This window comes from Coregonus clupeaformis, unplaced genomic scaffold, assembly GCF_020615455.1.
Source record: "Coregonus clupeaformis isolate EN_2021a unplaced genomic scaffold, ASM2061545v1 scaf0302, whole genome shotgun sequence".
Taxonomy (NCBI): domain Eukaryota; kingdom Metazoa; phylum Chordata; class Actinopteri; order Salmoniformes; family Salmonidae; genus Coregonus; species Coregonus clupeaformis.
In genome coordinates this window covers 55147-76911 of record NW_025533757.1, presented here as the reverse complement: position 1 = coordinate 76911, position 21765 = coordinate 55147, and the positions used below count along the sequence as shown (strand labels likewise).

Sequence of the window (21765 nt, the reverse complement as noted above, 5' to 3'; positions counted from 1 at the left end):
TAAAACATACTGTAGGTCTCTGCTGCCTTTTCGTTGTCACAACCTACATTCCAATCACCGAACGAGGGGACTAATGCAAGTGTGGATTAAATCAACTTTAGTACATGCTGTCAAAAGGCTGCATTCTGCAACAGGGACGGGAGTAACAGAAACCTCATTTTGTTGACAACATTGTACATAAAACAGAGCTACGGTGCGGCTCTTTTTACAATTTTATAAACTCGTCAGAGAACGTTCTCTCTCTCCATTCATCGCCACTCTAATCTTGAGGGGCGTTTCTTTACAAAATGCATCCAATCCTCTTGATCCCTTACATAACTAGACCAATCATATGCTTCAATGTGCCGCGGTTCACGGTGCTTTGGGAAGACAATGAAAGAGATTCCGCCTGTGATGTTAAATTGCAGTCGCAGATGCTCCGATCTCAAAACGATTTGGCGCGCAGTTGAAAAGTCAACGCACTGACTATACAATGGACTAATTAGAAAAATAACAGCAGTACTTTTCAATGCGTGAGATATAAGAGGTGTGCCGTGCGAGCGTGAGAAGAGGGTAAAATGCGTGTGTCTCACAGCCAATGCGTGTGAGTTGGCAGCTCTGATGTTACATGCTCTTTTAATTTATCTAGCATTATATGATGGCCGCTCACCTGAAGCTTCATTGGAATGGTTCATGTCTTAGTGTGTGTTGTGTAATATGGGAGGTCAACACTGCTGATCAAATCTACTATATTTACTCAAGAGAACCATAATAATAGAGAAGTGTCTACTGTTCATCCTGTTCACATCACAAGGTCAAACATGACCAAAATACACAGCCTGTATGCAAAAGGCCTCAGTGTGCAAAATGCAGATGGTAAATGCAGTGGAGCATTAATGGCAACAGGTTTCAGTTTTTTCTAAACATATGAGATTACTGTTTCATTGCACAAATGTTATTCAAAACAGCTTACAGTTAAGGTGGCGGCAGGTAGCTTAGTGGTTAAGAGCGTTGTGCCAGTAACCGAAAGGTCGCTGGTTCTAATCCCCGAGCCGACTAGGTGAAAAATCTGTCGTTGTGCCCTTGAGCAAGGCACTTAACCCTAATTGCTCTGGATAAGAGCATCTGCTAAATAATGAAAAAAAAAGCCATATACTTGCATGCAAGCACCATGCTCCAACAACCTGAGCCATCGGGAACCAAGATTATTTTTGAAAGATTTTGCAACTTAAATAAAAACTGTTTACCTTCAAACTACATATGGACTTACATATGGAAATACCCCCGACCATGAGGAGAAACTTTTATAAGGTCACTATGCGATGGTAATTTAAAAAATCCACTTTCATTTCATTTGCTCTTGCATGAAGTACCTGCAATTCTCACTTTTCCCAAGTGTGAGAGAGAGCTGAAGTGATTAGACTGAAATAGGGACTCCTGCAGGGTTTTCTATTTCATATTACAGGTCTGGCATTCAGGTGAAATCAAATGGAAAGCATTCCACATGCGGACGGACATCCTCATACACACACTCTCACACACTGTAGAATCAAACCTCTCTCAGAGAGAGAGAGAGGGTAAGTGAGAGAAAGAGAGCGAAAGAGAATTAGAGTTGTACACTATCAGTTCACCTCACACACATAACATAATCAAGGCAAATTCACAAACTAACACAGAATATTCCAATAAATGATCGACCAGCTCATAGAACACAAATTCAACCCTAAGATGAGGCCGCACCAGCTCCACTAACACTGCCTTGGCATCTCTTGAGCCCAATCGCTCTAAATTGTGTTTTTTTCTTCCAGATGGCCATCCTGTCCTAAATAATAGTTTAACAGTCCTTCCTCCTAAAGCTTAGTTCCCCAATGTAGCCTACAAACAGCCCACAGCCCCAAACAGCCCCACCGATAAAGAACTGTGAAAAAATAAATGCTCCACTGTCCCCTTCCCCCCCTCCTTCCTACCGAAGGATCAGTGTCTGTTAGCAATAGTCCTGTAAACAATCCTTCACTGTAGAACATACTGTATGTTTCTCTATGGAGGGCTTTCAATAAGGATTCAGGTTAATACAGGACAATTTCTCATACTAGGGTTGGGCGGTATCCATATTTTCATACCTTCACTGTACCATACCGGGGTAAACGGTATTACTGGCAGTGCACACAAGGGGCACTATTTCTTTAATGTAGAAAAATAATAATGCTAACACGCGAACATAAACTAATTGCAAGGGCAGACAACCCAGCTCATAAAGTTATACAACTACTCTATCTTAAAAGGCTACTCACAGTTTGGTGAATGCACAAAACAAATTGGGGTGGATGTGGAGTTGGCCACTTTGCTCAGCGCCTGAATGATGTCTGCATAGCGGAACCGCACATATTGAATGGCATCATATCTGGATGCACATCACGTGGGGCACAGTCTTTTCAGGGTTGGTTTGGAGAAGTGGAGGGGATTGATTGTCTCTGCTGTAACCAAGAAGCTTGATCTTCCAAGCTAGCCACTTAGCTAGCATGTTAGCAAACCAAATGCATAGCTGGAGCCCTGAGCTGGAGATAATTTATTTGGCACATCTTAGATTAACAGAGTAAAATATACATTGAGTTTACGAAACATTAGGAACACCTGCTCTTTGCAGGACATCATAGACTGACCAGGTGACTCCAGGCGAAAGCTATGATCCCTTACTGATGTCACTTGGTAAAGCCACTTCAAATCAGTGTAGATGAAGGGGAGGAGAAAGGTTAAAGAAGGATTTTTAAACCTTGAGACATGGATTGTGTATGTGTCATTCAGAGGGTGAATGGGCAAGACAAAAGATTGAAGTGCCTTTGAATGGGGTCTGGTAGTAGGTGCCAGGCGCACCGGTTTGAGTGTGTCAAGAACTGCAACGCTGCTGGGTTTTTCACGCTCAACAGTTTCCTGTGTGTATCAAGAATGGTCCACCACACAAAGGACATCCAGCCAACTTGACACAACTGTGGGAAGCATTGGGGTCAACATGGGCCAGCATCCCTGTGGAACGCTTTCGACACCTTGTAGAGTCCATGCCCTGACGAATTGAGACTGTTCTGAGGGCAAAAAGGGTGCAACTCAATATTAGGAAGGTGTTCCTAATGTTTTGTACACTCAGTGTGTATAGAGCATTGGGCCAATGCAGTTTCTGTCTCAACGTTCCGATAGTGCCACTTTTTCCTCCATAGCTGTTGCTAAGTGATATGTTAATTAACGCTTCTGCGTTGTGCTGTTTATTTCTGATAGTTTTCAAAACCTATGATGTCCAACCCCCCAAAAAAACTTTTTGGGGGACAGTATTGAAAATCATACCATGTGTATTTCAAAATACCCCGGTATACGGTACATATGGTATACCGCCCAAGCCTTTTTCATTCCATTTAATAACCCTGCAATGTGCCATGGACATACAGTATGTCGCAGCATTAGGTATTCCTTTCAGGATAAGTTTCAATGGCTAGGTAAGACGTCTTGTGAAAGGCCTTAATGCAAAGTCTACAATAAAAAGTCTCCTTTATACAGTACATACCTAACTATTTCAAGCCCATGTTCTTTCAACCCTTACATGTGTCTGTCCATCAAATATGATCAAGAATGGAATTTTAAACTATTTTGGTATACATTATAGTATTCTATTATTGTATTCTATTATATTTAGTATTGCATTTTTTAAAGGAATAACATGTTGGTTTTAGATATTCTTTGTAAGAAAAAGAAAACACAAACAAAGGAAACGGTCCTCTCAGACCCCTGTTTGTTCTTGCTCTGTGATTCTGTGCGCTTTAGCATCGATGGATGCGTGAAGAAAAAAAGAAAAAGAAAAAAAAGCGAAAAAGGCTTAAAGCAGTGGGGAGGACTGCACGCATGGCCTTGAGTGCAGCATAATGGGTCTAACACCAATTATCCCTGTTCCACGCATGGCCATTCTACAACTTATAATTTTCTTTGATAGCAGCATTAGAGTTTCTTCGTGAACATTGCTTGCAGTATGTACCGTGGATGTTCTCCAATAAGGGCTATGGGGACGAAAGGTCTTTATCTTTTCATCAGGGTAAAACTTACATCCTGTACGTGGTATGGCTGTATCTGTGTCTGTCCAGGGTTGTTCTGAGGACACACACATTTGGCCCAGCGTTTTCCTGAGTACATGACATTATTAGTGTATTTCTAGAAATGCAATTATGCCAGTCTTGCTCACTCAGGCTTTTAGCAGAAGCCTGAGATGTATTATGAAGATGGACTAGACCTATGGGTGACACAGGGAGAAGGAGAGAGAGAGCAGTGCTTGTGCCATCAACGGAGGAAGGAGGAAGGCCGGGGCCTACTTGAGCTCCATTTGGTGGCTCTCACCTGCCTCTCATCTGTGAAAAACTCCTTTGTTCTGCAAGGGACCATGAGGGAGGTTGGAGGGAGGATGGAGGAATCAGATGCTTAAGAGGGGGGCTGCATTTTGGTAAGTTGTTCCTCCAGCGTCGTTTATACATGGTGGTGGTGGGCCAAGCCATTTTAGAAAAGACAAATTATGAAAGGAAATTAAATGCAGGTACAGTCGGGGATCTGTGATGGACGTGACTGAAAAGTTTACTATCGATGCTAAAAAGCACATGGATTTATATTATATTATATTAATATATATATACTTTTTTTGGGGGGACCAGATAATAAAACAAATATATGCTTTGTTATCTAAAAAGCAATGTCTGACATTTTGAAAAAAGCCTAATTCAGATATGAACTGAATGACTCACTACATCCTCATCAAATTGAGTAGTTTTATCTTGCATGGAATTACATTTTAAAAATGTTCTTGACAAAATGTGCCTGATTAAATGGTACTGGTTTATTCAGATTTATTGAACAATGATCTCCCCTTGATAACACAATGCCCTATTACTCTAAAGCTCAGAGGGAAGATACTGTAGTTGTTTGGCTGTGAAAACCACACAAAATAAAGATAAAATAAAATAATATATGCTTATATTTGTCCTGTTACACACAAGTGTGTAATGCAAATGTGTTTCTTGCATATCTGAACTCCCCCTGAGACACTGCAGGAAGTGTGGTCGTGGCCAAGATCACCATTGTCCTACACCCCTGGAGTAATTAGGGGTTAAGTGCCTTGCTCAAGGGCACAGCGATAGATTGTTCACCTTGTCGGCTCAAGTATTCAAACCAGCGACTTTTCGGTTACTGGCCCAATACTCTAACCTCTAGGCTACCTGCCGAAAGATGACTATTCCACTGCAATTGTGGTTTCTCTCCGTGTAACCACGGCATCCTCAAATTACAGTAACAACCTTTGTAATTCCCTCTTTGATGATGATTGTTTGCACACAATGTGTGGCCTGTGCACCCTCTCCAGTACACACTTATAAAAAATAGTTATTCAAGGGTTCTTTGGTAAGGGTGATGGTTCTATGTTGAACCATAATGACTCAAATAACCCTTTGAGCCCTTCAATGGTTCTTTGCAGTTCAGAAAAGGGTTCTTTCCTCTTTCTGTGATAATTAAAATGTAGGGGCGGTGGCTCATTAGAATATTTTGTGGCGTGGTTTGCACACAGCTTTTTTTGTGCAACCGTAAGTGTCATTCCAGTTTCTCTAATGTGTTGTCTTATACCATTAAATGTTGAACAGGACTACAGCCAGAAATTGTGTATCGTGAAAGACTCACGTAAGGCCTGGTGTCATTTGAGAACTGTTGTCTAAATCAGTGGTTCTCAAACCTCTCCCTGGGGACTCCGAGCAGCTCCATGTAAATGATCTATTCCAGAGCTAGCACACCAGATTAATCAACTAACACTATAAAAACAACAATGGAATTTTAATTTAAGAGAAAACAATATAATATGGCTAACCAGAATAAATACCCCTGTATGGTTTTCAAAAGGTTATTTGTAGAACTATTGAGATTCTCCATAAAGGTTATATACAAAAAAAGAAAAAGGTTATTTATAGTACCAGAAAAGGGTTGTAATGATTTTTTGTGCTATATAGAAACTTTTTTTAATGGTTCTTTATAGAACCTTTAAAAACGAGTTCTATATAGCACATAATTTTTTTTATTTAACCTTTATTTTAACCAGGTAAGCCAGTTGATAACAAGTTCTCATTTACAACTGCGACCTGGCCAAGATAAAGCAAAGTATATCCCAAAAATATTTCAAAAACACATGAGTAACGTGTGATGTGTAAAAGTGGCCGTCTCTGTCTGTTTCCCCACCCAATCGGAGGACCTAGTCCTATTCCTCACGCCCTGCCTGTGTTGCTGGCCAAGCTTCATCCTGTTCATGAATCACACTGAAAAGGAAAGTCTGCCACTCACTGAAAAACAGCTCAGGAACATTTTGGTTGCTTTTTTACTCTAATGCTGGTTGCCATGAAAATAGATATGTGCCAAACAAAGGACAGAGGGAGAGGGAGAGAGAAAAAGAGAAACAGGAAGGAAAGGAGATAGCTTAACAACTCACGTGACGTGTGTGTGTGGTTTGTTTTGCATCTAGTAGAAGATTTATTCAGGTGTGATGGAGTAATTGTGTTTATTTGCTTAAAGGAAGTTCAAAAGCCATCAAGACACCTGTAAATCTGTGTGAAACGTCTTGGACTTTTGATTGGTTTGATTGATTGGTGTTTAATTGGCTACTTTTATGTGTGTGTTCAAGAGGAAGAGAGAGGAGGGGAGAGAAAGAGAGATATAGATAGATAGATAGATAGATAGATAGATAGATAGATAGATAGATAGATAGATAGAGAGAGACCATGTGTTTGTGTGGGTTTTACGTGGGTGTCCTGACAGATTGGATGACTACGCTCTTGGTGGTGCATGGTTGTTTGCTATTAAACTAGTCTTCTCTCATGTGGTGAGCTATTCTGCATAAGGGACTTAATCTATCATCACCCTGTCAGTATTCTTTGATATTACTACGAACTATGAATAGGCATAGTATTGAAAAGTGTTTTTCTCTGAAACATTCAAGGAGTATATCGCCTAGTCCAGTCAAACTGAAGGCTAAATGAATGTTCGTATCGCCTACAGTCATATCACCCACTACAGTCAAGTTTGATACTGATATTTTTTTGCACTGCACCACTACATAAATGAAATTACGTTACATCTTTTTGTTTTTTTCACACTTTCTTTTCGAGAGCTGGTGCTGCTGGAGTGTGGGGTGAACCGTAGGAGAACACTAATGAGAGTTTCAGGGAGACCAAGGTACCGAGCGAAGGAGGAGAAATGGAATAGAGATTGGCCAATAAATTATTCCCTCCATTTTCTAAATGAAGAGCAGAGCACTAAGTGGTCAAGCAGCACTGTGGGTGGGCTGAAGTGAGGACAGACTGACACCTGAACTCAACAGGAGAAACACTGGGGAGTCGGCGGCTCATATTCACAATGGGGCCAGTTGGAGGGAGTAATCTACTCATGCACAATGTTGTTGTTTTTTATTACCAAATTGGACTGCCAGTGGTTTTCTTTTCATTTGCCACAGGACCTCACGCTGCCGTTATACCCAAAGAGATCAAATCAATCTGATTCTCAGTTAGGTCCTAATCTCAGTTAACCCAGAACTAAAATATTGCGTAATTTGGTCAGATACGTCTCGTCTGTCCACAAGAGATTAGTTAGGACCTAAATGAAGGTCATGGTTCTGCAGCATGCATTGCCAGGTTGGAGAGCATTATCCTTGTTTGAGGTTTTACACCCTACCAAAGAAAAGGTCATTAGCTGATGAGGGCAGTTACCTGGAAGAGAGGCACCTGGTGGGTGATCCCGCTTTCCTGTTGGCTGGAGAGATAGAAATAGATAGATAGAGAGCGAGCGAGAGAGCGAGAGAGAGAGATAATACATGAGCAGATGCTCGCTCTCATGCAGCACAGTGAATTACCCATATGCCTAAACAAACCCAGTCCATCGCAGACAGGTGTGTGTGTTGTAGTACTGATACCGAGTACAGACATCTGTTCCAGTGACCTTTGAACCCCAGCTCTGTTTTCATGGCAGGTAGCAAAGCCCTTATCATCTCCTGAGAACTCTGAGTGGCTGATTAGAACCATCGGGGAGCATGATTAACCATGATGTATAAACACGATGTGAGCCACTCCCCCTGGTCCAGGCTTTTTATTGTTGTCTCATTAAGCACTCTTTATACACAGGGATTAGAATAGAATCACACCCTTACAGAGAAAATGATGGTATGGACTGGTATTGTAGAAATACTACACCAACATCATTATAACCAGAATGTTTCAGTAATAATGTTTCATACATTAAATAATATCTAGATCTGTGATATATGCAAATGTGTTTTCCTCGACTACAGTATGTCAGACCCTAACATTTAGCGCCACACAATAAAAAAGCTAGTATATTATATTGAAGTCATTAGTATAATGCTCGACAAACTATATTTTTGTGCTCTCTTCATAAGATATATTTCCATATGCGTAATTTCTACCCACCAAGACAAGCACATTTCTTTGGACAATATACACATTTCAGGTGTTCATTCAATCAGAAAAAACGTTACATGTTTTGAGTAGATAATACTGTTAAAAGCAGCACATTGACATTTGAAAATATTACATGGTCTCTTGCTTTGTGAAACATTATGAAACTGCTAAATGCCAGTTACAGACTCTTTGCTGCTGTCTTGGATAAAAGAGAGGAATTACGCATGTAAAAAGCCCCATTTGAGATGAATTCAGAGAACAATTTGCCTCCATGCGTTCTTCCTGAGGGGGGAGACACTGTGCTTAAATACAAGCTGTTTCTTTGAAAGGCTGAGGTGGTGATCTCCAGCGGAAAATGGAGGCGATGTTCTGTATACTGTAGTCCACACACAGTGGGACAAAGTAAGAGCAGATCAGCCAGATGTAGTCAGGCAAGCACGCTGGTAGGGTACTATACAGCTACTTGTTTAACAGGTCAGGAATACAGTGAGACTCTTTTTCAATGGTCAACATGAACAGAATAGTGTGTGTCTTATTTGAACAATAAAATGCCTTGTGAATAATACATATAGTGACTTTTATCACATCAAAAAGGAATTACATGATTTGTCATAATCATTCATACAGTTGCTAATTTCCCTATGATTATCAAGGCATTAAGATTATAGATGCATTCTTAATGCATTAAGGGGTTAATTGGAGGTGTTGCCAATTGGATTTTCACAATGCATGCAAAAAATGTGGGAGGGGTTTAACCAGATCTAGTCCCAACAGGCAACAGCTGTGATATCTATCTCTCTAATATGAACAGGTAGTATCTTGCATATTCATACGTATCTGTTGAATGGCTGGTTGGAAGATTGGCTGGAGTTGTGGTGTGCCCTTTAAAAAAAAATTGTATTCAGGGACTTTCAAAATCTGTCTCCTCGATTGTGACGTCACCTATGTTCAGAATATTGACAGGCCACCTGTCGGGCGAGCTGCTCTTTAAAGCCGCAGGACTGAAACAACGCTAGACTTCTCTCTCTACACATGGCAACGAGACGGGCCGTCATCTTTCTTCCTCAACAGATAGCAAGAGAGTAAGCGACAAATAAACGGAGGAACAGAGATAGAGTTTGACAGGTAGAGAGAGAAAGAGTAGGAGAGAGAGAGATGGAAGTGCTATAGGTTGGCGCTAATTCATGATGTGCAGTTTATACCATCTGAACATGATAGTCCTTCTCAGCTAACCAGTGATGCGTGAGGCATCAGCAACCAGGGAGGATTGAAGGAAGAAATGTACGCTGTGTCTAAGTACTCTGAAGGTAAGATACTTGTATTTACTTTGTGTGTGTGTGTGTGTGTGTGTGTGTGTGTGTGTGTGTGTGTGTGTGTGTGTGTGAGAGTGTGTGTTGGGGTCGGGGTGAAAGGAGAGAGGATGCCGGACAGTGCAACAGGTAGGCTATAGCAAGCAAAAACCAAGCACTCACGGCTTTTTCCTCCACGGACACAGCAAGCTACTTGGGCTACATTCGTCGGTCATTGGTAAAGAGTCCCCGATTTAAATAGATTTATTGTAGGCTAGGTACAGTTAATATATTTCCAATAAACTATGACCTTTTGAACCGTAGACTACATTGTATATTTACTCACGATTCCTAGGATTAGGATTGAGCAACCGTAGTGCGTCGCTATTACATTTTAGTCATTTTAGCAAAACGGATTTGCAGTTAGACGTTTTTACAAATAATTATCTGCTACTTTGCTTTCCGATAAGTAGGCTATATGTAACCATTGCCATTTCTGATAGATAGCATTTATCATTGCTTTATGCTACTTCCGATATATAAAACCCTCCCTAACACACGCACAGCACTATCATCTCCGGTTCAGCACCACCGACGTGGACAGCTCCTTTCGCGTTGTGTTGGGTTTAATCGGTCTGTTAGATGCCCACTGTAAATGATCCACGGCAAACACAACAAAACTAGTAGTTATATTTTCTATAAATCATATTTGCATAACAATTGCAGGTTAACGAGTATGTCTGTTCATTGTTCCTGTTTAACCAATTGAAGTGGCAGAATAGGGCACCTGTACTTATTGATGCATTGTGTTAAACTGGTTGAGTAGCATATAATATGAGCAAACATGTTTAACAAACAGGTTGGTTAAATGCATTCAGTTGGTTTGATGTAGATACTTGGAACAACCAGTATCCATAAACGTAGAAATGAACCAAGCCAATTCACGCTAGGAGTCAATCTTTGATGGCTGATTGTTTGTGGAGAAAGGATTTATCATATTGATGCCTCTGGCCCCCTCAAGGCTAAACAGATATGTGCAAGCAGGGATGCAGCTGCCAGGAGAACATCATGCGAAATTCAGTCTCAGCTCTAACCTTGAAGAGGGCAATCTGCTTCTGAAAGAGCAGCTCTTTTGAAACGCCACAGGGTACAGAAAACACACACACACACAAACAGGTCTAAGTGTATTTTTATGTGTTGTGTGTGGGTGTGTGTCTGAGAGTGAGTGCATGCATGTGCGCATGTGTGTGTATGTGGGTGTGTGTGAGAGAATGGATGCCATTTAAAGAGAGACATCTGAAGTGCAGTCCCAGCAGTTAATGCCCGAGTGGCCGGTTTGTATGTGGGTCCCCATGGAGCCCAGGGGAGGAGCCCCAGCATCTGAACTGTCCTTTCATCAGCCTGTCAGGGCAGGGAGCTGGTCACCCACACTGAGAAAGAGCACCCAGACTCCTCATCACCACACGACTCAGATATATATAGAGAAAGAAGAAATCCACAACAGCCGAGATGAGAGGAGACAGGAAAGAACCGCTGATCAGAGGAAGGGAGAGCAAACATTCACTCCCAATTCACAAATCTTTCTACGCTCCACTAAAAACAAACGTGTTTAATGTCAGCTTTCAAAGGATAATAGAATATGAATAATAGAATATGAAGTGAATCATATGTCTAAGCATATCCATCCCTGTTGGTTTGTGACGATAGATCTTTCACACTGCTTTTGGTATCTTAGAATACATTTCCATGGTTTCGCTGAAGCAGAAGGGAAGGAGAGAAAGTGTGAACAGTATCTATGGAGAAGGAGGCGAGGTGGCAGTGTGGATGGATGGTAGAAGACTGTAATACAGTCAGTGGGGTGGAGCTCAGTCCTAATGTAATGCAGAGGAGTGGGGAATGAACGTGGCAGATCTGAGGCCAGATGGATGAGTTGAGAGTCAGTCAGTGTGGCTGTGTGCCCAGAGAGAGTCCCCAAACCTCTCAGAGGACCACATATTCACTTACTGACACGAACACCATGGCCCTAACCCCCCAGCCGCTGTCTCTAACCAACACACTAATTCCCTGCATCCATACACCATACTATTACCACTCACATATCTCTCTTATGACTGACTACATTACCTATTATGACTACCCCAACCCCCACCCTTTTCTACACACTTACCCCCACCATCACCTCCAACCACTCTCCCCCCACACCTTGATCACCCGCAATCTATCACCCTGCATCCACCTCTAACCTTCATAACCCCCCCCCCCCCATGCCGTCCCTACCCCATCTGCAACAGCAACCTCCACTTTAATCCCAGAATCCCACCCCACCACTACTTTGATATACCTCTAGTGATGTTATCGCAGTTCTCGGTGAGTAAAGTAACGTTCCCTATACTTTCAATGCATTCTTCCGCAAAAGGTGGGTTAACGGCGATGCTGCATGTTTATCCTCCACTACACCGCTGTATACATCCATCCCTGCCTCCCCTCCCTCCATCCCCCAGTGCCTTGCTTTCCCTACAATTTGTTTTATTACAGTAACGAGAGGGCTGCGCTTTGGAAATCAGTCCAGAGTCCCTGAGCTCGTCTTCTTCACGCCCGTCAAAGTGTAAAAAATCCACTCTGAAATACATCTGGCACAGAAAGAATCTTACACTAGACGGGGAATCGTACTCTATAACGAGGTAAAACGATTGTGAGAGCGTGCAGTGCACACTAACTAAGTCACCATAGAGCACATCCATTGGAGAGGGGTTGGAGGGGAGGGGGACACTGCCCCCAGTCTCCTCCCCTGCTGAGGTATGGCTGTGGGTGGTGAGTCACCAGGCTCCAGCTGGCCTACTGTCTGTGGCAGCAGCAGCTCTGGATCAGTGCCCTACACATGAACAGGGTCACTGATAGCACAGCACCTGACATGAAATTACACACTAAATGCAATGAAACATGGAGAATAAAGAATAAATACAGCGGACAGTTGCAGTCGGTTTACACCTAATGTGATATTTTACTGTCATTTGGTTTGATCATACACAAGCAAAATGTTATTTCGGTTAGTTTCTCCTGAAAATGGGATCAAACTGCCGTTCCTTTTTTGAGGTGATGGACAATTGTAATCTAATATGTATTGACCCAAAGGTGTTTTTATTTGATTTGCTGGGTAATTGATAAGGGAAAGTACAGTCTGGATAGCCTTAGGATGTAGTGGATTTGATTTTGCTGCACCGCATGTCAGCAGCTGTAAGGTAAGATTTAATATTATCACTTACAGGATTTCTTCCATTGTGCAAAATTCAGTTTCTAGCCACAGCTTTTTACAAGAAAGAAACCCCACATTTAGAGCTTGTTTCCAAAGGCACCCCATTGGCCCATAAGACTACCGTTTAAGACAAAACAAAATCAATATACACAATGATAAAAAATCTATTTAAATAATGATCATTCTTAATTCAATACTAGGGAGGCTCTCTAGGTAGTAGGACATGTACAGTGTTGTTGGGAAGCACTCCATGTAGATGAGCTACTGTAGGAAATCATTCAATTGCAATTACAGCAACAGTTAGTGTGCACCGCACGCTCTCCCAAACGCTTTTCCTCGTTATAGAGTACGATTCCCCGTCTAGTGTAAGATTCTTTCTGTGCCGGATGTATTTCAGAGTGGATTTTTTTACACTTTGACGGGCGTGAAGAAGAGGAGCTCAGGGACTCTGGACTGATTTCCAAAGCGCAGCCCTCTCGTTACTGTAATAAAACAAATTGTTCATGTAACTCGACAGAGAGACCTCGGGGGAGACATCATGCTTGGGTAGTAAAGAGAAGCTGAGCTGTGCTCCAGTCATAGCAGACACTCGATCATGTGCTGTCTCTACTGCTCTGATACCTCCTCAGATCTGCTGACAGGCTGCAGGCAGCTATTCTATTATTACATACAATAAGCAACAACAACGCCTACTGTATTTCATGTTCCCCTGCCACTGTAATGTTAGTCTGTCAGATTGAAACAAACTGCATTTCAGATCGAATTGAACTGTTATTTTGAGCCATTTGCTGTCACTCGCGTAAAGATGAGGCCCCTGGGAACAGAGTGAGAGCCATAAGGGATTATTTAGTGGTGGATGGGAAGGGGGCTGTCTTGGCTCCTGACTCCCAGTCTACTCCTGACAGGTATTCCCTCTCATTTTTTATTTTTTTATTTCACCTTTATTTAACCAGGTAAACCAGTTGAGAACAAGTTCTCATTTACAACTGCGACCTGGCCAAGATAAAGCAAAGCAGTGCGATAAAAACAACAACACAGAGTTACATATGGGGTAAAACAAAACAAAGTCAAATAAATACAACAGAAAGACATATATATACAGTGTGTGCAAATTTAGCAAGTTATGGAGGTAAGGCAATAAAATAGGCTATAGTGCAAAATAATTACAATTAGTATTAACACTGGAATGATAGATGTGCAAGAGATGATGTGCAAATAGAGATACTGGGGTACAAATGAGCAAAATAAATAACAATATAGGGATGAGGTAGTTGGGCGGGCTAATTTCAGATGGGCTGTGTACAGGTGCAGTGATCGGTAAGGTGCTCTGACAACTGATGCTTAAAGTTAGTGAGGGAGATAAGTGTCTCCAGCTTCAGAGATTTTTGCAATTTGAAAAAAGCTTCTTAATGTGAGATCAATAGGGAAGCTCCCAGTGTGTGTGTGTGTGTGTGTGTGTACCTGCATGCATGCGAGTGCCTGTTTGTTTGTTCATCTGTTTGTGCGTTTCTGTGTGTGTGTGTTTGTGCATGCACATCATACAGTATGTATGTACGTGTGTGTGTTGTTATTGGAGATAGGGGAGGGGCTGTCTGTCTCCATAAGTCTCTCCACTAATCAGAGCCGCTCCATGCCTGTGGAGAGACAGAACTAATGAAACGAGGGGTGAATAAAAAGCCATTTAAGAAATTCCTGCCATGTTCACTGCTGACAGGGGCTGGGTGATGAGATGTTATAATGGAGTTATAAGGTGAGGCCAGAGAGCTGCCCTAAGGGCATGATTATTCTCACTCAGAGTTATTGAATTAAATTCCCCCTCATCCTCATTTCAGTCTGGTTCTGGAAAACTGGATTTTTTTTTTTTTTTTTTTACACCTGATTGTTTGGCCTAAGGGAGTCTGTTTTATCTTTCTCCCCCATGCCAGGTGCATGCTGGTCTAATTTGTCAGTGTTACTTAGAATCAGAATGTTTCCAACTGGACTGTCTAGACATTGTGATTTTAAATTTAAAGACATACAGTGGGGAGAACAAGTATTTGATACACTGCCGATTTTGCAGGTTTTCCTACTTACAAAGCATGTAGAGGTCTGTAATATTTATCATAGGTACACTTCAACTGTGAGAGACGGAATCTAAAACAAAAATCCAGAAAATCACATTCTATGATTTTTAAGTAATTAATTTGCATTTTATTGCATGACATAAGTATTTGATCACCTACCAACCCGTAAGAATTCCGTCTCTCACAGACCTGTTAGTTTTTCTTTAAGAAGCCCTCCTGTTCTCCACTCATTACCTGTATTAACTGCACCTGTTTGAACTCGTTACCTGTATAAAATACACCTGTCCACACACTCAATCAAACAGACTCCAACCTCTCCACAATGGCCAAGACCAGAGAGCTGTGTAAGGACATCAGGGATAAAATTGTAGACCTGCACAAGGCTGGGATGGGCTACAGGACAATAGGCAAGCAGCTTGGTGAGAAGGCAACAACTGTTGGCGCAATTATTAGAAAATGGAAGAAGTTCAAGATGACGGTCAATCACCATCGGTCTGGGGCTCCATGCAAGATCTCACCTTGTGGGGCATCAATGATCATGAGGAAGGTGAGGGATCAGCCCAGAACTACACGGCAGGACCTGGTCAATGACCTGAAGAGAGCTGGGACCACAGTCTCAAAGAAAACCATTAGAAACACACAACGCCGTCATGGATTCAAATCCTGCAGCGTACACAAGGTCCCCCTGCTCAAGCCAGCGCATGTCCAGGCCCGTCTGAAGTTTGCCAATGACCATCTGGATGATCCAGAGGAGGAATGGGAGACGGTCATGTGGTCTGATGAGACAAAAATATAGCTTTTTGTTCTAAACTCCACTCGCCGTGTTTGGAGGAAGAAGAAGGATGAGTACAACCCCAAGAACACCATCCCATCCGTGAAGCATGGAGGTGGAAACATCATTCTTTGGGGATGCTTTTCTGCAAAGGGGACAGGACGACTGCACCGTATTGAGGGGAGGATGGATGGGGCCATGTATCGCGAGATCTTGGCCAACAACCTCCTTCCCTCAGTAAGAGCATTGAAGATGGGTCGTGGCTGCGTCTTCCAGGATGACAACGACCTGAAGCACACAGCCAGGGCAACTAAGAGTGGCTCCGTAAGAAGCATCTCAAGGTCCTGGAGTGGCCTAGCCAGTCTCCAGACCTGAACCCAATAGAAAATCTTTGGAGGGAGCTGAAAGTCCATATTGCCCAGCGACAGCCCCGAAACCTGAAGGATCTGGAGAAGGTCTGTATGGAGGAGTGGGCCAAAATCCCTGCTGCAGTGTGTGCAAACCTGGTCAAGACCTACAGGAAACGTATGATCTCTGTAATTGCAAACAAAGGTTTCTTTTCCAAATATTAAGTTCTGCTTTTCTGATGTATCAAATACTTATGTCATGCAATAAAATGCAAATTAATTACTTAAAAATCATACAATGTGATTTTCTGGATTTTTGTTTTAGATTCCGTCTCTCACAGTTGAAGTGTACCTATGATAAAAATTACAGACCTCTACATGCTTTGTAAGTAGGAAAACCTGCAAAATCGGCAGTGTATCAAATACTTGTTCTCCCCACTGTATATACTGTATCTAGGTGTTTTTCCTCTGTTGTTCACCATTCTGCATCATATGTCGACAGGAGAACTGTTCCGAGGTGGTGTGTTTTAGTCATGGGGTCAGGCCAAGACAGGAAGAAACATGTTTTTGTTGTTTGTTATTTTCTCCTTTTTGTGTTGATGCAAAAATATGGCAAATTGCCAGCATTTTATGAATCATAGTCTGCCATAATCACAGGCGCTCTAGTTGAACATTAGTTTCCATTCAAAGCGCACAAGGACAGAATTGGCCCTGGCCCCTCTTTGCCCGCTGTGTCGGTAATTGTATAGAGGACAGGCCTTCATTTGAGCTGGAGAGCATAATTCAGCCGGCTTTAATAATGCATTACCATTCCATGCTGCACCTATTATTTCTGCCAGGACTCCAGCAGAAATAAGAGGAACATATTCCAGCCCTTTTTCCTCATGAAGACCCCAAGTAAATATATAAATGGATGCAGAGGCAGGCTCTGCTATTTTGAAAGAGTCTCTCATATTCACACTAGCGGATGGCCCTATTATGGTTAATATAGATTTAATTGGGAAAACGTATTTGATCCAAGTCAATTTCACTCTCACAGTGGGACTCCTAATGTAATACATTACCCATGTTGGTGGCAAGTTACCCTTTCCTCCCCAGCCAAGTATGCTCCCATTGAATGGAGCTGACTCCCATACAATGCTATCCAATTATGACCTCTGCTTTTGTTTGTGATAACCCAAGCAGTTCCTTATGCAAAATAAATGGGACTTGAATATAGGCTAATCAGGCCAGTTAGTACACTGCCAAGCCTGTCAGTGGAGGGTAATGACAAAAAGCTATTTAGAGGCTAATAATGATATATTCATTTATATAAGATGATGTGTTTGTGTAGGTGTTTGTCGTGTAGACAAAGGGGATGGAGAAGAGTGGAGAGACGGTCTAAGGCTAAGCAGTCACAATACCATTTCAAATTAAGCAGATTAGCCACAGCCCCAGTCCAGACTGTCGGTGTCAGAGGTGCTAGACACAGCTCTATACTACCTGCTAAGATCAGTGGCGAATCATTCATTTACCCAAGTGCCTTATTTCACATTGACTCGTTTACAATTCAAGGACCCAACTCCCTTTCAGCACCTTTTCAGCATCATCCAGACAGGTTGAACTGCCTTTGATGAGCAAGTTAATAATTTGACACTGAAAGACTGTGCTAGCTTCTACTACTCAGTATGTTCAGATTGTAAAACAGAATTGCTAAATATTCATCAGAGAGGATAGCGGGTGAAGTATCATGTCCTATTTGAACTCTTTTATTTCTACTTCAATGCATCCAATCAAGAGATCTGATCGTGATTGAAGGTATCTTAGGAAAATTATGTGCATAAACACGGTCTATTGCACATTAGTTTCTCTGTGTCCCTCAGTGTCACTTGGACCATTGGTTTCACTATGCATTAAATGCAGTTTGAGCGTTTACAAGGACAGCCCCTCCATTGATGGGTTTCATTAGACTCGGAGTGCTGTGGCTGTATTGACTGTGTCCTTCCTGAGCACTGAGAGTGGAGGGGGACACAGGTGACAGTGTCCGGAAATGAAGGAGAATATTATGGAGTTGGGAGACTCTGCCCACTCACTGGAAAGGGCATTAGGATTTTACACCATGACATTATTAACTTCTCCAAAACAGGGTTTGTAAGGGCACATGGAGCCTTACTGTACAATTCAAACAGTTTAGTCGCTATAACTGCAGTCTTGAATTTATTTGTCTTAATTTCCTAGTAATTAATACAGGTGGTAAATGAAATGTTACAATGTATCTGGCTGGCCCTGATCGAGCTTGTCATGTCTTTTTCTTTTCCGTAGGGAGATGACACTGCGTTGTAATTCAGAGGGATACCATACAAGCTGACCTTACAGAACGCTACAACAGAAACGTAGCCACAGCTCAAGGTGAAGAGTTCTGACTTTTGTGGTCCTGGACGCTATGGAAGACTAGTGATTTTGTTGTTGTAAATACAGCACCCAGACAACAAGTCATAGTCTACCTCAGTGTCCAGAACTCATGCATCAACGACTCCTCAAGCTTTTAGTAGAGACATATTCGAAGAACGGTTAGGAAGAGGGGACTCTTATTTTGAAATTGTGGGATGCACTGTAAACTATTGTCATTTCCTATGGCTTATGTGTTCTTTGACATTTCTTCACAAATTCACATAATGTATGTCTATTACCATTAAAGACCACTCACCATCTTGATTGAGAGGCGTCTTTTATTCTTCTTTTAAAATATAATGGCTTTTGTCAGTTCTGTGTTTTGGCTACATCTGATGTTAAAATGGACACATTTCGGCCATAGATCCTTCAGTCATCAGATGCTGATGAAGGCTTAATGGCCAGCCGAAGTGGGTCCATTGTGAGTGTTGATATGGAATAAATACTCATACTTAATCCTCTTCGTTCCTATGTGGAACACAAGTTTTCCATGAGAGAGCGCCACTGCTGCCGATCTCCAGCCTTTTTGGGAATGGTATTCCATGACAGGCCATAGTCCTTCATCTCTTTCGCCACGGTTCTTCTCAAGGTTTTCTGTCTAAATTAATAAATACTCAGCATGAATAAATACTCAAAGATTAATACTAGTGAACTTGGTAAGAGTTGAGCACGTCTTATTGAACTTTATATATCTGATATTACCAGTGTGAGCTGTGAACTACCATCCATGATCAGTAATGGGATTTATACATCTTAACAGAAAATGCAAATGTATTGAAATATTTTATAAAATAATGGATTATGTGTTGTGATTTCTTATTCGATCAAGTCTTATGAAATGTTAGCGTAGGTTCTTAACTTTTTCTTTAGTGTTACCAATCAGAAGGCTATTAACACTGTAATAACACAATGCACACACTCTGTTTACAGATGTCATTCCATAGCCCTTGAGTGGCAAATAGTAAGCAGTAAACCTTGAACAGGTAAGCCTGTATAATGTCCCAGCAGTATAGCCTTGACAATTTAGTGAAATTCTTGACCTCTATAGAATTATAAATTCATTCGCCGCAAGGAAAGAAGAATGTATTGGTGGAAATTAGTTGTATTTATTGCATTTACAGTAGTTACTGGATGCAGAGAGAGATGGACAGATATTAAATGGAAGCCTAATGACTCCAATTTGTAATAGCTTTTTCGTGGCTATGAATATGCATCACAGAGAGTAACAATGAGAGTGGGCGTTACCTTCAACTCTGAGATCAGTGTAGGATGTTTCCATGGTTACTACCATGGCAACCTTTACTAAAATACAGACATCGGCCTAGAACAAATCAGTATGGAATAGTCTGATTTCCATGGCCTTGAGGGTCATTGTTGGTGAAACTCAACAACCCTTTCACTGTGCTGTAGAAATGCATCTCTATGGAAAAGCGGCATGCTGTAGAAAGCTGGATAATTTGATGGTGCCTCTTAACTGAAATGGACAAACAACCAAAAGATAAAGATCTAACTGCTAAATGTTATAATAATCTCAGGCTATACTGCAGGAAAAATCATCTCCAAGGTCTTTTTGCAAAATTGAGTATTAAAATGGCCTGAAGTACAGTGAAAATATTATGTTTTATACAGTGAATTTTGAAATTAATCCATAATAGATGATACAAAGCTGAACTCAATGTTGGAGAAATACCTTTGGGATAATTTTAGGAGTAGGCCTCCTCTGTCTACATTTTTCTTAGGTCATTAATTGTGCCATAGGGTTAGGTTGAGTGGGTTTGAGACGGCTCAGCAGCAATAGCCTACTGAAATGACTTTCCAAGCATAGATCCAATATTTCTGAGTTTCCAAATCAATTTCTTAAAGATCCAATGCAGCCACTTTTATCTCAATATCAAATCATTTCTGGGTAACAATTAAGAACCTTACTGTGATTGTTTTCAACTAAAATGGTCGAAACAAAAATTACTTCTAATAGCAAAGAGCAATTTCTCAAGCAATCATTTTGTAGACTGTCCGGGAGTGGTGAGGGGAAAAGTGAAAACTAGCTGTTGACTGCACTGGGCCTTTAATGAGCAAGGACATGATACTATACCCAAAACAAGACCTTTACATAAATTGATAGTGTTATTACTGGTTTATTTGAAATTTGCATTTATTTATTTGGGAAAGGTCATTTTTAACATGACTCCAGCTGGCTTTCTGCAGAAACATGACAAAACATGATCCATACAGTGCATTTGGAAAGTATTCAGACCTCTTGACTTTTTCTACATTTTGTTATGCTACAACCTTATTCTAAAAATTGATTGTTTTTTTCCTCATCAATCTACACACAATAACCCATAATGACAAAGCAAAAACTGGTTTTTAGACATTTTTGCAAATTTATAAAATACAAATATACTGAAATATCACATTTACATAAGTATTCAGACCCTTTACTCAGTACTTTGTTGAAGCACCTTTGGCAGCGATTACAGCCTCGAGTCTTCTTGGGTATGACGCTACAAGCTTGGCACACCTGTATTTGGGGAGTTTCTCACATTCTTCTCTGCAGATCCTCTCAAGCTCTGTCAGGTTGGATGGGGAGCGTCGCTGCACAGCTATTGTCAGGTCTCTCCAGAGATGTTCGATCGGGTTCAAGTCCGAGAGTCCTTTAGGTGCCATCTGGCAAACTCCAAGCGGGCTTTCATGTGCCTTTTACTGAGGAGTGGCTTCCGTCTGGCCACTCTACCATAAAGGCCTGATTGGTAGAGTGCTGCAGAGATGGTTGTCCTTCTGGAAGGTTCTCCCATCTCCACAGAGGACCTCTGGAGCTCTGTCAGAGTGACCATCGGGTTTTGGTCACCTCCCTGACCAAGGCTCTTCTCCCCGATTGCACAGTTTGGCCGGGCGGCCAGCTCTCGGAAGAGTCTTGGTGGTTCCAAACTTCTTCCATTTAAAAATTATGGAGGACACTGTGTTCTTGGGGACCTTCAATGCTGAAGAAAACAGCATGACATCACCAACAAAGCCAGAACAAGCGGTAATCTGTCTCATGGAATCTTCAAAATGAAGTATGAATGAAATCAAAGACTGTGGCGTTTTCTGTGTAGTATCAATCATTTATCAATCAAAAGTGGACTCCAATCAAGTTGTAGAAAAATCCCAAGGATGACCAA

General features: G+C 41.6%; 1 long non-coding RNA gene across 1 annotated transcript; it reads left to right on the top strand.

Annotated features, from left to right (window-relative positions):
- The first annotated feature begins 9457 nt into the window (after nt 1-9457).
- On the top strand, nt 9458-18866 carry LOC121558025. The gene is made up of 2 exons (XR_005998452.2): nt 9458-9757; nt 18476-18866. It is a non-coding gene; the product is annotated as an uncharacterized LOC121558025 (long non-coding RNA).
- The last annotated feature ends 2899 nt before the right edge of the window (nt 18867-21765 follow it).